Source organism: Lissotriton helveticus, chromosome 2_1 (assembly GCF_964261635.1).
Source record: "Lissotriton helveticus chromosome 2_1, aLisHel1.1, whole genome shotgun sequence".
Lineage (NCBI taxonomy): Eukaryota > Metazoa > Chordata > Amphibia > Caudata > Salamandridae > Lissotriton > Lissotriton helveticus.
In genome coordinates, this window is record NC_136059.1 from 911602934 (window position 1) to 911616727 (window position 13794).

The window sequence follows — 13794 nt, forward strand, 5'->3', positions numbered from 1 at the left end:
GTTGTCTGTGGCCACACGTGACGTTGTGATGCACACACCGCAGCAGGACTTCTTCCTGGCACTGGTGGTTCTCTTGTGCACCTAAAAGCAATGGAAGACAGAGGAACATCAGTTTGTACACCCCAAAAAATCGACAAAAACCACAAAATTCAGCACAATTCCAGCCCACCCATGCCCTCAATGATGTTTAAATTCAAGAAGACACCCCACAGAAAGACTAGGTCCATGCACCACTCACTACCCCTGGGCATAATGGATGAAAGCTATGCAAAATGGGTGCACCCCAAGCACATGTTGCCTGTACCAGCACTCAAGATGGCCACCACCACCCACATGGCCAGTCCACATCAACAGTACACCCCAAAAAAACGAAAAACACACAAAAATCACCACAATCCAATGCCATCCATGATGTTTACATTAAAGAGACCCCACAGGCAGACTCAGTCCATGCACCACTCACTACCCCTGGGCAAAAGGCCACAACAGCAGCCCCAAAAAAATCGACAAAAACCACAAAATTCAGCACAATAGCAGCCCATCCATGTCCTCAATGATGTTTAAATTCAAGAAGACACCCCACAGAAAGACTAGGCCCATGCACCACTCACTACCCCTGGGCATAATGGATGAAAGCTATGCAAAATGGGTGCACCCGAAGCACATGTTGCCTGTACCAGCACTCAAGATGGCCACCACCACCCACATGGCCAGTCCACATCAACAGTACACCCCAAAAAAAACGAAAAACACACAAAAATCACCACAATCCAATGCCATCCATCATGTTTACATTAAAGAGACCCCACAGGCAGACTCAGTCCATGCACCACTCACTACCCCTGGGCAAAAGGCCACAACAGCAGCCCCAAAAAAATCGACAAAAACCACAAAATTCAGCACAATACCAGCCCATCCATGCCCTCAATGATGTTTAAATTCAAGAAGACACCCCACAGAAAGACTAGGCCCATGCACCACTCACTACCCCTGGGCATAATGGATGAAAGCTATGCAAAATGGGTGCACCCCAAGCACATGTTGCCTGTACCAGCACTCAAGATGGCCACCACCACCCACATGGCCAGTCCACATCAACAGTACACCCCAAAAAAAACAAAAAACACACAAAAATCACCACAATCAAATGCCATCCAGGATGTTTACATTAAAGAGAGTGAGAGCCCACATGCAGACTCAGTCCATGCACCACTCACTACCCCTGGGCAAAAGGCCCCACCAGCAGCCCCAAAAAATCGACAAAAAACACAAAATTAAGCACAATCCCAGCCCACCCATGGCCTCAATGATGTTTAAATTCAAGAAGACACCCCACAGAAAGACTAGGCCCATGCACTACTCACTACCCCTGGGCATAATGGATGAAAGCTAGGCAAAATGGGTGCAGGCCTCAGACACTGCCTGTCTTCAAAATGGCCCCTTGCACCCCAAGCACATGTGGAGGGCCTGCCTGTACAAGCACTCAAAATGGCCACCACCACCCACATGGCCAGTCCACATCAACAGTACACCCCAAAAAAACGAAAAACACACAAAAATCACCACAATCCAATGCCATCCAGGATGTTTACATTAAAGAGACCCCACAGGCAGACTCAGTCCATGCACCACTCACTACCCCTGGGCAAAAGGTCACAACAGCAGCCCCAAAAAAATCAACAAAAAACACAAAATTCAGCACAATCCCAACCCATCCATGGCCTCAATGATGTTTAAATTCAACAAAACAGTTGTATCATGCACCCATAACTAACCCTGGTCCTACTGGATACTGTGGCTACCCACAATATATTTTATTTAATGTTCTGAAAAAGTTACAAAATTGTAGTTGCAGCAACTGTAATGCCCCAAACAAACTTACTTGTGAAAGTTGATTTCTAATCCAAAAGTGATCCAAAGAAAGTCAAAAAGGCCTCAAATCCAAATATCCAGCAGCATCCACAAAGAGTAATCCTTCCAGGTCAAGGTCCAAATGAAAGTGACCAGCACATGAAGGAAGCACTGGGAGGAGCCTGCTGGACAGGAACAGGAAGTTGGAGACTGTGGGGCACTTCCTTCCTCCCCCCCCCCAAAATGGACTCCTTGCTAAAAAAAAGTGCAGGCAACTGTCAACCTGAGGAGTGATTCTGATAAAAATCATCATTTTCTGAAGGTTTATGCTGTTTGCTGGTGGATTTCTTGTGCAGAATTGCAAAATCTGTATTTCGCGAGTGCGAGATTGTTGCTGCCCGCCGCACCTACGTGTTCGCAATTGCGAACTCTCGCGATGCGTGCTGTGCAAGGTGGCAAGGCGCGATGACGTAATCGCGGTCGACAAACTCCGGTGGGATCCCGCAGCAAGATCCAAAATGGCGCAGCACTCGCAAAATATCGAGAAAAACAACTCTGCAAACGCTGAATGGCGGTAAGTGAATGCCGCTCGCCGCAAAATTGTATCACCAAGAAAAAAAAATCTGCTGCGTGCAAATTTACGGATTTTCGGCAAATTCGCTAGAGTTCGCGGATTGCGAATTTGCCGAAAATCCGCAAATTCCACGAGCGGAATGGATTTTACGCCCATGCTTAAAAAAGGGTTCACCGCCACCTGATGCATAGCCCCTTATTTCGCTCCCATAACTGGCGATAGCAACACTTTTGGCCTGGTATATTTTCAGCATTGCCGCGATAGGGCGCTTACCCATCTTCGCGGCAAAGTTGAAAATTGCTGTGTTCGCCCTTATAACCTCTCCCTTTTTCCTCTGAATAAGGGCTCCCCAGCTCAAATGGTTGTCTAGTAAAACCCCCAGGTATGAAAATGTCGAGGTCACAGGCACTTTCTCATTACCCACTTTAAAGGGGTACTGCTTCTCTGGACGGGTCCCGACCTGCATGATAAAAGATTTAAAATTGTTGATAGCTAGGTCCCAGTCATCCATAAAGCTCCGAAAGGTGTCAAGCAGGGTCTGAAGGCCCCTTGCCGTCCTAGCAATGAGTGCTGCGTCATCCGCGTATAGCAGGACGGGCAAACCTCGTCGCCCTTCATATGGGAAATCGGCCCCTGTTTTTACCAAGGTCTTGTCCAGGTAATTGATGTATAAGTTAACTAAAAATGCGGCCAAAATACATCCCTGCCGTACTCCCCTCTCGATTTTAAAATCCCTTTAAACCAGAAGATCCTGGGCATATCTAACGTTAGCCTTGGTATCCCTACGCAGATCCATCAGGAAGTCAACCAAGCCGTCCTCCACCCCCATGGCCCTCATGGATTGCCACAATTTCCCCCTGATTGACACAGTCAAAAGCGGAGGAAAGATCCATGAAGGCCATGTAGATCGTACCCTGGCGGGCAACTGTGTACTTCCCCAGGATCATATATAAGTTAAGGCATTGGCCAAAGTAGAACGCCCTGGGCGAAACCCATATTGTATATCAGAGAAGATCTCATTCTCTTCCGCCAAGGTGGCTAATCTTTTCTATAAGACCACACCCACAACCTTGACCACGGAATCAAGAAGGGAGATCGGTCTATAACACAAAGTGCTATTACGATTGCCCTTCTTGAAGACCGGTACAATCTTTGAGGTTCCCCAGGACTCCGGGCAACCGACCCTGGCTGCCGCATTAAGCACAGCCACCAGGACCGGAGCCCAAAAAAGTGGGTTTGATTTAAAAAGGTCCAGAGGGATGCCATCCGGGCCTGGAGCCTTGTTACACGACAACCCTAAGATGCCCGTCTCTATCTCTTCCTGTTCAAACATTACTGGGACATTGATAGAAACCCTAACTTGGGGTTGTTGTTGATCAGTAACGCTTTTAAAAATGGATTTAAAATGCGACACCCATTTGTCCTTAGTTATGTTGATGCCTACTTCTCCGTCCTCAGCCTTCTCAAATAAGGGTCGATTAATAATACCCCAGAAACTACAGCTATTCCCTAGGGTATTTGGCTCAGGTAATTCTCTTCACGTTTCCTCTTTCAGTTCGCCCTTGCAATACCCGTTATACTTAAGGCGATAGGCGCGAATCACAGATTGATCTCTGGGGGTAGCTTTTAAGGCTTCCTTTAGTTGTCTGGCAGCTTTAGAGCATAAAGGATCAAACCATCTGGGTTCAGGAGGCACCGTCCTATGAGAGGGGGTGCTTAACAGTGCCCTTATATTGCAGATAATCCCATCAAAGGCTTTAAGGACACCCCCAGGGTGGGAGCCAGGAGACACACAGGATGCTATTTCGGATGCGCATGACACTTGTACTTCGCCATAAAATAAGTCCCGAGAAACGTGGGACCATTTTAGGCGGCTCCTTCCATCCGTAGATCTCAATATACCTGGCACTGTCACCCTGGCATGACTTGTTAACAGCCCACCTCCCAGGAACACACAGATAGGGTTATGGTCACTAAATATGTTTTCCATGATAGTAAACCCCCGGAGATTAGACTGAAGACCAGCTGAGATCAAAATATGATCTATGAAAGAACCGTCACTACGTCCTTTAAAAGACGGGACGGACTGTTTGCTAAGGGGGGCAGAAAAAGACATTGAGGGTAACAAATCAAATTCACGAGCATATTATTAAATGAGTCCCCCTGAACAGAATGCTCAAAGTGGAAACCCTGCATCCTTTCACATCCCAGCTCTCTCATACAAGTGGTTTTAGGATCACCACAGGGGTGAATGTTAAAGTCCCCGCCACCATAAATCTATGTGCGAAAGGACCACATGACTGCCTAATAAGGCAGCTCAGCTGAACAATCTTGCACTCCCCCTGTGTGCTCACTGCATTGTAAAAGTTAATGATGCCCATGCTATCATTTCCTCTCCTTAGGACGATAACTTGGATATCTTTATTAGCAATAGGAAGTTGCTGGATCCTACAAGTCCAGCCAGCGCTATAAATATAACCAAACCTCCCCTAACTCTGCCAGAGACTGACAGGGACGCAGGGACAAAAAAGGTTTTATATCACTCCAGAAATAGGTTACAGTTCACCAGCCAAGTCTCCTGGAAGCAGATCACAGAGAATTGCCTGATAAACTGCACCCACAAAGAGTCCTGAAATTTACCCGCCATTCCTGCAATATTCCATGACAGGACATTATAGGTATCTAAGCTGGGGAACATCCCTTGGTGTGCAGCTAGCGAAGGCACCTGCTGGTGGGGACTGGGCCTCCCAAACAGCTCCGTACCACAGGCCACAACACTACGGGTGGGAGGGCAGGGGGACTCCTGTTAATAAAGTAAGTCTCCAACGGGCTCTAGGTTCTTCTGCAGTCAGTCCACTCATCCAGCCCTGAAAAAACTGAGAATCTGTTCCATAACTCTAGCCGAGGGGCAGGCTGATGCCCAACCGATCTGGACACACCCCCTAAAACCTCAGATTGTCTTCGGATCCACCTGTTGCATAACATGCTTATATTTTGGTGCCTTATGTGGTCAGCCTTGTAAAAGAAACTGAAAGGAAGAACCTGGATGCCAGAGTCACTGAGAGTTGGATCAAGATAAATACCCCAACCGATTCTCTCCGCAATGAAGGATCTATTCAAATCCACGATGATACAGTCACCCCCACTGGGTTTCCTCGAGCTACCTATCCAACCCACTTGGCGTACCATGATGATATTGTGTTCCTGAGTAACAAAATGAGGAGTATCACCAGAGAGAATCATAGATTCTGAATGGGAAGTGTATTTAAGAAAAGGAAAATTTTCCTTTTATAAAAACCCCTCACTTACCAGCCTAGTGGTGACATGCTTCATCATTGGGGTCCACCCTGATGACCGAGTGCCATCAGGGTGTGCTGCGACACCTGAACTACAGTGGAGCGGGTTATTGTGAGTGATAGGTGCAAAGAAAATGTTAAAAATTGTCCTGGTATAACTTGGAGGAAAAAACTTTATTCGCAAGCTACTGGACAATGTCAAAAATGGTGTTGAGATACTAGAAGGTGATTATGACCATGAGTATCTATGTGAGTGGTCTACATGTTTCAACCTATGTGTGGTAAATTCCAGGTTTTCATCAGGACCGAAAGGCAAGAAAATGGACGGCCTACACCCTCTAACGTGTATCCAATCCTAGATTCTTGGTACCAGAATTGCAAAAATCTGCAGTCGGCATGTACTCAAGCCTGACTAGGCGAGAGAAAAGAGGCAAAAAAAAAGACTCCTAATCGGTGTCTTTATGACATCGTGGGGGCAGAGGGAAGGCTAGTCTCAGCAATAAACATAATAGTTTTGCTGAGGTAAATACGTCAGACTACCTAAATTCCTCCCTGCTTTCCCCGCTGATGACCGCTATATTCTTGGGGGCATATGTTGGGTATCCCTGCGACTCTTCCGATATTATGCCTTTCACTTATACCATCCACCACCCCCCTGAATCTTTGCAAGCCATTTTTTCACTGCAGGACTGGCCTCCACTAGAGGACCGGGAAACTGCAGCTACCCCAGGCAAAAGTATAGAGCATCGCGCTGTGTTAGCCTTGGTTGAGTCCACAATCACAGGTTGGGAAGATTGAATGGATCCAAAGACCTATGTTGTTCTACTAAAATGTTCTCTATTCGGTTTACCTTTTCCAATATGGGGCTCAGCTTATCACCCAGTATGCAGCTCATGGTTGATTTAAAGGCTTCCGTCATAGCCAAATTGACTTCCTTTTGTAGATATTGTCTGTGATCCTGCATACCTCAACAGAACAGAACTTTCCAAGCATGATTATGGCAGATATAGCTTGTAAACTATATGCATTTCAGGAAAATTTTGGTGGGGTGTATTACTTAACCTGCTTCGAGGGTGGGGTGAAGGCTTTTATTTTGGAGTTACGGCCTACAAAGCCTTACCTCATTCACTGATGTCATCAGCTATACCTCCCGCTGTGCGTCCCACTTCACTCACTGGAGCCTCATTTCACTGCACTCTCATCACTCATATTGCTACTGTTCCCATCACACTCACTGCCCTCATCTCCGTCAATCATCCAAGCAATTCACAAAACAGCATGCAGTCAATACATACAAAACACACTCAGTTATGAAATGCGAGACCTGTTGGCTTGGACAATGCTTATTGATAAAATTGCTAATTCTATCTTTCTGTCAAGGATCCCTTGGGATCTTGATTAGGAATATTAAATCTTGGTCTTCCTTACACTGAACCAAGTATACTTATTTCATTTTGTTTTTCGCATGTGTGCTATTTGTCCAAATTTGCCAATTTTCAATGATTTAACTATTTTCTTAAACCTTTTCTCCCTTGTTTAAGTTGGTCAAATGTTTCTAGCTAACATTTGCTGCTGGACCAGACTTCTGTACCACAGCCAAATGCCCCAATAGTAGGACTGATGACAGAGATTAGCAGTAGTTACAGAGTGTATGTCACATCTTTAGCCCCACCATTGTTGAAATATGAGCATTCTTATTCAAAATAAAACCTAACTAGTCACTTTTTCTAGGTTTGTCCTAGCTTCACGGTTTCCCCAGCCTTCTATTTTCACAAATAAATCATAATAAAAATGCATACACGTAAACACAAAGACGGGCTTTCAGTCAACCCTGTTCATCCATTGGTCTGTTCAAGAATCACTCATATTTTGCTTCCACCCACCACAGCTTGAAGCATAGAGCAATGGGTTAGCCAACTTCAGCCACTGGCTCTCTTCACTGTGAGTGATGGCATTTTGCTTTTGCACATGTGCACATCGACATAGTCAACATGGAAGGTAGTCAATTGCAGTGTCAGGACTGGAAGTACCAACATCTGCTTTCATTTCTGCTGCTAATTCATGTTTTTTTTCAATTCTATTTTTGCGATCGATAGTTCATTTTTTTCACAAGCATTTGCACACCACCTTTAGATGGCAGCATTTTTACCTTCCATTACATATACACTTATCATGTCTATTGCACATGTTTGCAAAAGAAAACGATTACCGTCTTGCCAGGCAAGACCTAGTGATTTTGCCAGTGCTTGCTCTTACTTGGAAGTCAACACTGCAAGCTACTAAAGTTTCCAAAAATACGACGTACGGTAAGACATAAAGACTGCTTAAATGACATCGGACTGCTCTGACTCATCAACTGAGATTGCCTTTTTATCTGATGATACCTCCTTACCTTCCCACCAACAACAATAGGATGCTGTCTTTCTGACCAGGAGAAGTAAAACAAGCATTGTAATGCATCGGTTTCCCCTATGAAATGAATAAAGAAGAGTTTTCATCAATCAACATCCGGGAAAAGGAAAGTGCTCCCTGACCGATAACACAGGAGTGGAGAGGATGTGGCGCATGACCAGAGCTGCTGACTCAAGAGCTGGGGGTCCCAGTTCGAGTCTCAGCAGCGCTGCACATCATCCTGTAATTCTATGCGAACCAATTAATCTCTCTGGGTGATAAATTGTTAAATAAATATGCTGCAATGGTAAAAGACAAAACTTTATGAAAATATAGTTCCATCAAAGCACATGTTAACAATACTTCGATGGCAGGAAACTGATGAGCGAAGCAGAGAGGAGCAAGCATTGCTAAATGCAGGAAAATAGACTACAGCCAATGGAAATTGAGGAAAGGTAAGGGGCACACATAGTAATCAATGAGAAGCCAGGAAAGAGAGGAGGAAAATGTGTACAGGGAACATGGCGTCTGGCATGACTTACCAGATCCGAGCTCCTCAGCTGCCTCTCCAACATCGTCCGTAATGTAGATTCCCTGGTGCCCTTTTGACTGTTGCCTCATTGCGCTGGGCTCGCCTGCTTTCCCTCCTCTGATTGTTTGCCCTTTGGTGCCAGCTGATTGAGGACCGGTGTTGGTGTGAGAGGGGATCGGGTGGCTTGGTGGCTCCCGGCCGTTGTTGGATGCCGGCTGGGTCCGGCGCAGGCTCCACCCCTTTGTGTCTTTCAGCAAGAAGAGGGTGGCTGCGGGCTATTGCAGGGCTCTGCCTCAGTAGGCATGCAGCCTCCAGGATTTCTCTTAATGGGACCCTGAGCAAAGTAAGCTCCTGTTGGTTTCCTCTGTATCGAGGAGATCTATTTTGGGGGACAAGCTTGACCGAGATCACGATGGTGAACTTGACCTTTTCCAGGCTAGCCAAGAAGAGTAAGGCGTCTAGGGGGCAAGGCTCCAATCCCCTCTTCTAAAGCTTCTGCTGACACAAAAAAGAAACCACCTAAAGGAAGGTCAGTGCAAACTAGGAAGTAGGGAGCCATTGAAGTAAATCAGCCCAATAGATACTCTTTAAGAAATACAAATATCAGCCCTGTGGAAGCTTTTCCATTTCTCCAGGCCCCCACTTTGGAGCAATTTATATGCAGACAAGCAAGTAGGAGAAAAGGCGAGTCAAACACAGTGAGCACGAATAGTATAGCATTGAAGTCATCAATTCCAGCCTTTGTAAAAGATCCCAGGTCCCTTAATTTGCCCAGTAATGTTAAAGTATGAATAAAGATGACCCCTTCTTTAAGTCCAAACAAATGCTAAGGAGTCATCCATAAAAATCTCTCCCCCTGTCCTCGACACAGTAAATATATGAAACAAGGGGGCAGGCGTAAGTAGTATGGAGCCTGTTGTAGATTTCAAGTGCTGGGTGACAGTGAAGAAAACCATACTGAAGAAGGGTCTCAAGTGAACCACGCCCTGGATATAGCAACTATGCCTAGGTTGGATTAGAACTTTGACCACCATCCTAGCCTGGCAAAGATATTCAACTCTTCAAAAATTAGAAATAAGTTTGCTATAACTGAGAGAAATCAAGTTAAGATTTAAGAGGTTTGTGAGACTTTAGAAGCTCGAATGTCGTCTATAACTGACAGAATAGCTACAATGGAGTCCTCCTTAGAAACCCTTAGCAAAGTAGTGGAAGTTAACCAGGCCAACATTCAAGAGTAAAAAATGAGGGAAAAGGGAATGATGGACAAAATAGAGACATTGGAAAATAATTCTAGGCGTAACAACCTTAGAATACTAAATATTCCAGAGGACCTTGAAGGGGACAATATTAAAGTTTTATTATAAGTTTGCTTAAGGAATTAATCTCCTCTATCGATGTTAAGGAGATTGAGGGAGACAGCCAGAGGACCCACCCAAACCCTTTTTTAAAGAATCCAAATAGGAAGGGTCTAAGAAAGGTATTGAGAAAAAAACAGGTGGTTTTATGGAAGGAGAGCCGTCATTCAGGGTCCACTCTGATATCTTTGGGGTTATACTGGATAAACAATCGGAACGGGGGAAACGTATTCCTGATTTGAAATCCTTAGGCGCCACAGCTCATGTTCGATTCCCTGCCCTATTGAAGGGTATGTGGAACAACAAAATGCACAACTTTAGAGATCCTAAGTAGGCAGGAATGTTAATTGAACAGATCAGGGTGCAGCAAAAGATCTAAGATATAATGCCGGAGAGAGCTAAGAGCTCGAATGGGTAACACTACAGTATATCCAGCGTAGTTTTAAGGAGGGTTCTCCGGGGAGGGGAGTTATCATTTTCACTTATTAAGATGGCTAGTTTTGATTTTCACTTGGTGAGGTGCAGTTGGGATTTTAGCTTTAAGTGGTGAGTTTGGAGGGGAGCGGGTTGGGTTAATAGAGAATGGCTAGTAGGCCGGGTTTTTTAGATGGTGCTCCCCTAAATTTTTTACCCTGGAATGTAAACAGGCTAAGAGTAGCTAGCAGAAGGAGGCAAATCTTATAATACTTGAAACAGGCAAACTATGATCTCATTCTGTTGCAAGAAACTCATTTAAAGCAGGATGAGTGGAAGGCTATTCTGACTAAGCAGAATTGGATTGTAGACTCAATCCATTCTAATCAATCATGCAGTACAGAGAGCGTGACACTGCTTATTAAAAAAAACATTAAAGCTACCTTAGGGGAGTATAAAGTAGATGCCGGAGGGAGCTGGATTATAGGGAGGAGATTTTAACTTACTACTTAACCCTCCTCTTAATAGATCAGTTAAAGCGAAGTTCACTAGCTTAACAAAAATGAGGAGGTTTATGAGGACCATGATGGATGACTTAGGGCTAGTAGATATATGGAGGGCTCAGTCGAAGAGTGTAAGTGGTAACCAAAATATAACTTTTCAAAATAGAAGGCTTGGGCACACCTCACAAATCGATTTCTTTTTGGTTGACTCCAGATGGGTAGGCAGAGTCAAGAAGGTTGTTCATATGTCCAAACACTTGTCTGACCACTCTGCAGTCCACATGGAGTTACATTTAGGGAAGAGCCCACCCCCAAGCAGGTGGGCTTTTGATAGAACTCTGTTACTTGACTCAGTAGTGATTGCCCAACTTAAAAGGGATACGCAAGAATTTTTTTAAATCAATAGATTCTCTGCCCCAAATAATATAATATGGGTTGCGTATAAAGCCTTTAATAGGGGAAAGGTCATAAGTTTGGCTAATAAAATACACAAGGAAATAAGCATTTGCAATGCAATAGGTCTCACATTTATGTGAGTTTAAGCTATTGGCATTGTAAATGACAATGCTTTTTCTTTATGTTTTGGTTTTTAAAACCTATAACATTGCAAATGCTTGTTGTTTCTAGCAGGCAGGTGGTGTTATTTCTGGAATCACAGCATTGTCTTTCCCCACCAAAGCTGGCCATAAAAGTAGTGGCTTGTTTAACTGTGTTGCCTCTGCTTTTTGCCAGACTAAGGGGCCGATTAGGATGGCGGAGGGACCTGCGTCCGTCCGCCAACCCAGAGTAGGAGGGACCGTCCGCAGGGGCAGCGGCGGTCCCTCCATGCAAATTAGGATGTGACCGCCACCCTGGCGGGCACATCATGTATTTTTAACATTGCGCTGGGTGCTGCTTAAAGCAGCACCCGCCGCAATGTTAAAAATGAAGGCACTGCATTTGCATGCACTAAGCGGCAGGGACCGTGCGGTGCCTGCCGCTTCGTGCACGCAAAGGCAGGGGGGTACTATAGGTACCCCCCATGTGCACCCCCCACCCCCCTTCATCCCTGGGGGCCCGCAACGGTCCCCCAAAGAAAAGACCGTATGCCTTTCCACGGCGGAAATGCCGCTGTGGAAAGGCATAGGACCACCAACATCCTAATATGGCTGGCGGTGTCTGATAGACACCGCCAGCCATATTAGAGCTATAAAAGCTGCGGAGGGTCTTCCTGACCCTCCAGCCATCCTAATCTGGCGGGGGGTCTTTGATGGCTCCGCAGCGTTTTTTCCGCATCCTCCGGGCCGGCGGACACTTCCGCCGGCCCGGAGGATGCGGAAAAACCGCAATCCTAATCGGCCCCTTATTTTGGTATAGGACTGCAACTGGCAAGCGTTCATCCTCCCGAGGAAGCTAAAATGAGTACCACTGAGTCGGGAACAATAAACATCTATTAATCACACTGGGGTATAATCCAAACCACATTTCCCGCTGTGGCCAGAACTGGGTTGTCAACAAGGGATACTTCTGCCCTGTTAAAATAATTGCCAGTGCTTAATGCTCACTGTGGTGCATCCCCGGTATGGTATGACCGACTTTAATATTTACAACAATTTCAGCTGCTAAAAATAAGTGGGTTACGCGTTTTTCCTGAAAGTGTGGTTTTCCCTTAGATGTGTACGTTAAAACAGAGGCTGACAATTAAGAATCACAATTAAACCATGTTTTAATAGACAATAATTCCTTTGTCAAGGGCTCATTCATAAACCAAATTAGCAATAAAGAAAAATCAGGGACTTGTTGGCATTCTGTTCGATTTCATCAAAAGAAGAAATGTTCAAAGAACAATTTCAGAACGAGAAAATTAGCTCCTGAGCCAGCAAGAATAAAATATTTTTTCCAATGACCTTTTTCCTCTATAATGTGACAGGCCCAATCAAATTGCTATGATACTTTTATGTGTACTGTAGGCATGCTACTCCTGCCGTTGTATTTGCATAAGGTGAAGGGTTTGTGGCAGTGAGAGAATGCACCACAGATCGCAGGCTGTTAGTATTGGAAGGATGAAAGGCTTACTGTGCGCTGCACGCTTCTCCCCTCCACGTGCTCTTGCCAAGAGGAAGGTATTCCATTTCATTCAGTTCCGTGAATGTGAAATGTTTGGAAGTAAAAGCATACGCTACAGACATAGGATTATTCACACCATGCTGCAGACTTTGCTTTTGCATTCTTTCCAGTCACCATTTCTGAAACAGCATTTCCAAAGTATGTTCGTCTGCATAGTATTTATGAGGTTTGGAAGATGTTCTACAGTAGCCATCCATCTTCACCCCTTGTTGCTTCCCCTACACCAGTTTTCGTTAAAAAAAACATTTTTGCACTCTAGTTTCATTTTAGTTACAACTTGGATCAGTAATTAAATAGAAAAAAGTTATTCACGGCACCCGCGGTTTACCTTTAAATAAGTTATGACAAAGCGTGGATGCCACGATTGCTGCAAAAGTAAAGAAAGACATTTTTTTCTATTACTTTACTTTTGCAGCAATAGCGGCACCCACGCTTTATCTTAACATGTTTAAAGGTAAAGCGCAAGTGCCACAATTGTAACAGAAGTAAACAAATAGACAAAAATGGTGGCTGCATGCTTTTTGTTTATCTATTTGTATACCTTTGTTACAATCGTGGCACCCACGCTTTACCTTTAAACATGGTGAGCTACAGTGCGGGTCCCGTGATTGTTGCAAAAGTAAAAGCAATAGAAAAAAATATATGTTTTTGCTATTTCATTTGAAGAAATCGCGCCATCTGAGTTTTAGCTTATCATGTTTACAGACAAAGCGCGGATGCTGCAAATATTTTTTTTCTTTTTAGTTACTGATCCGAGTTGTAACTAAAATTA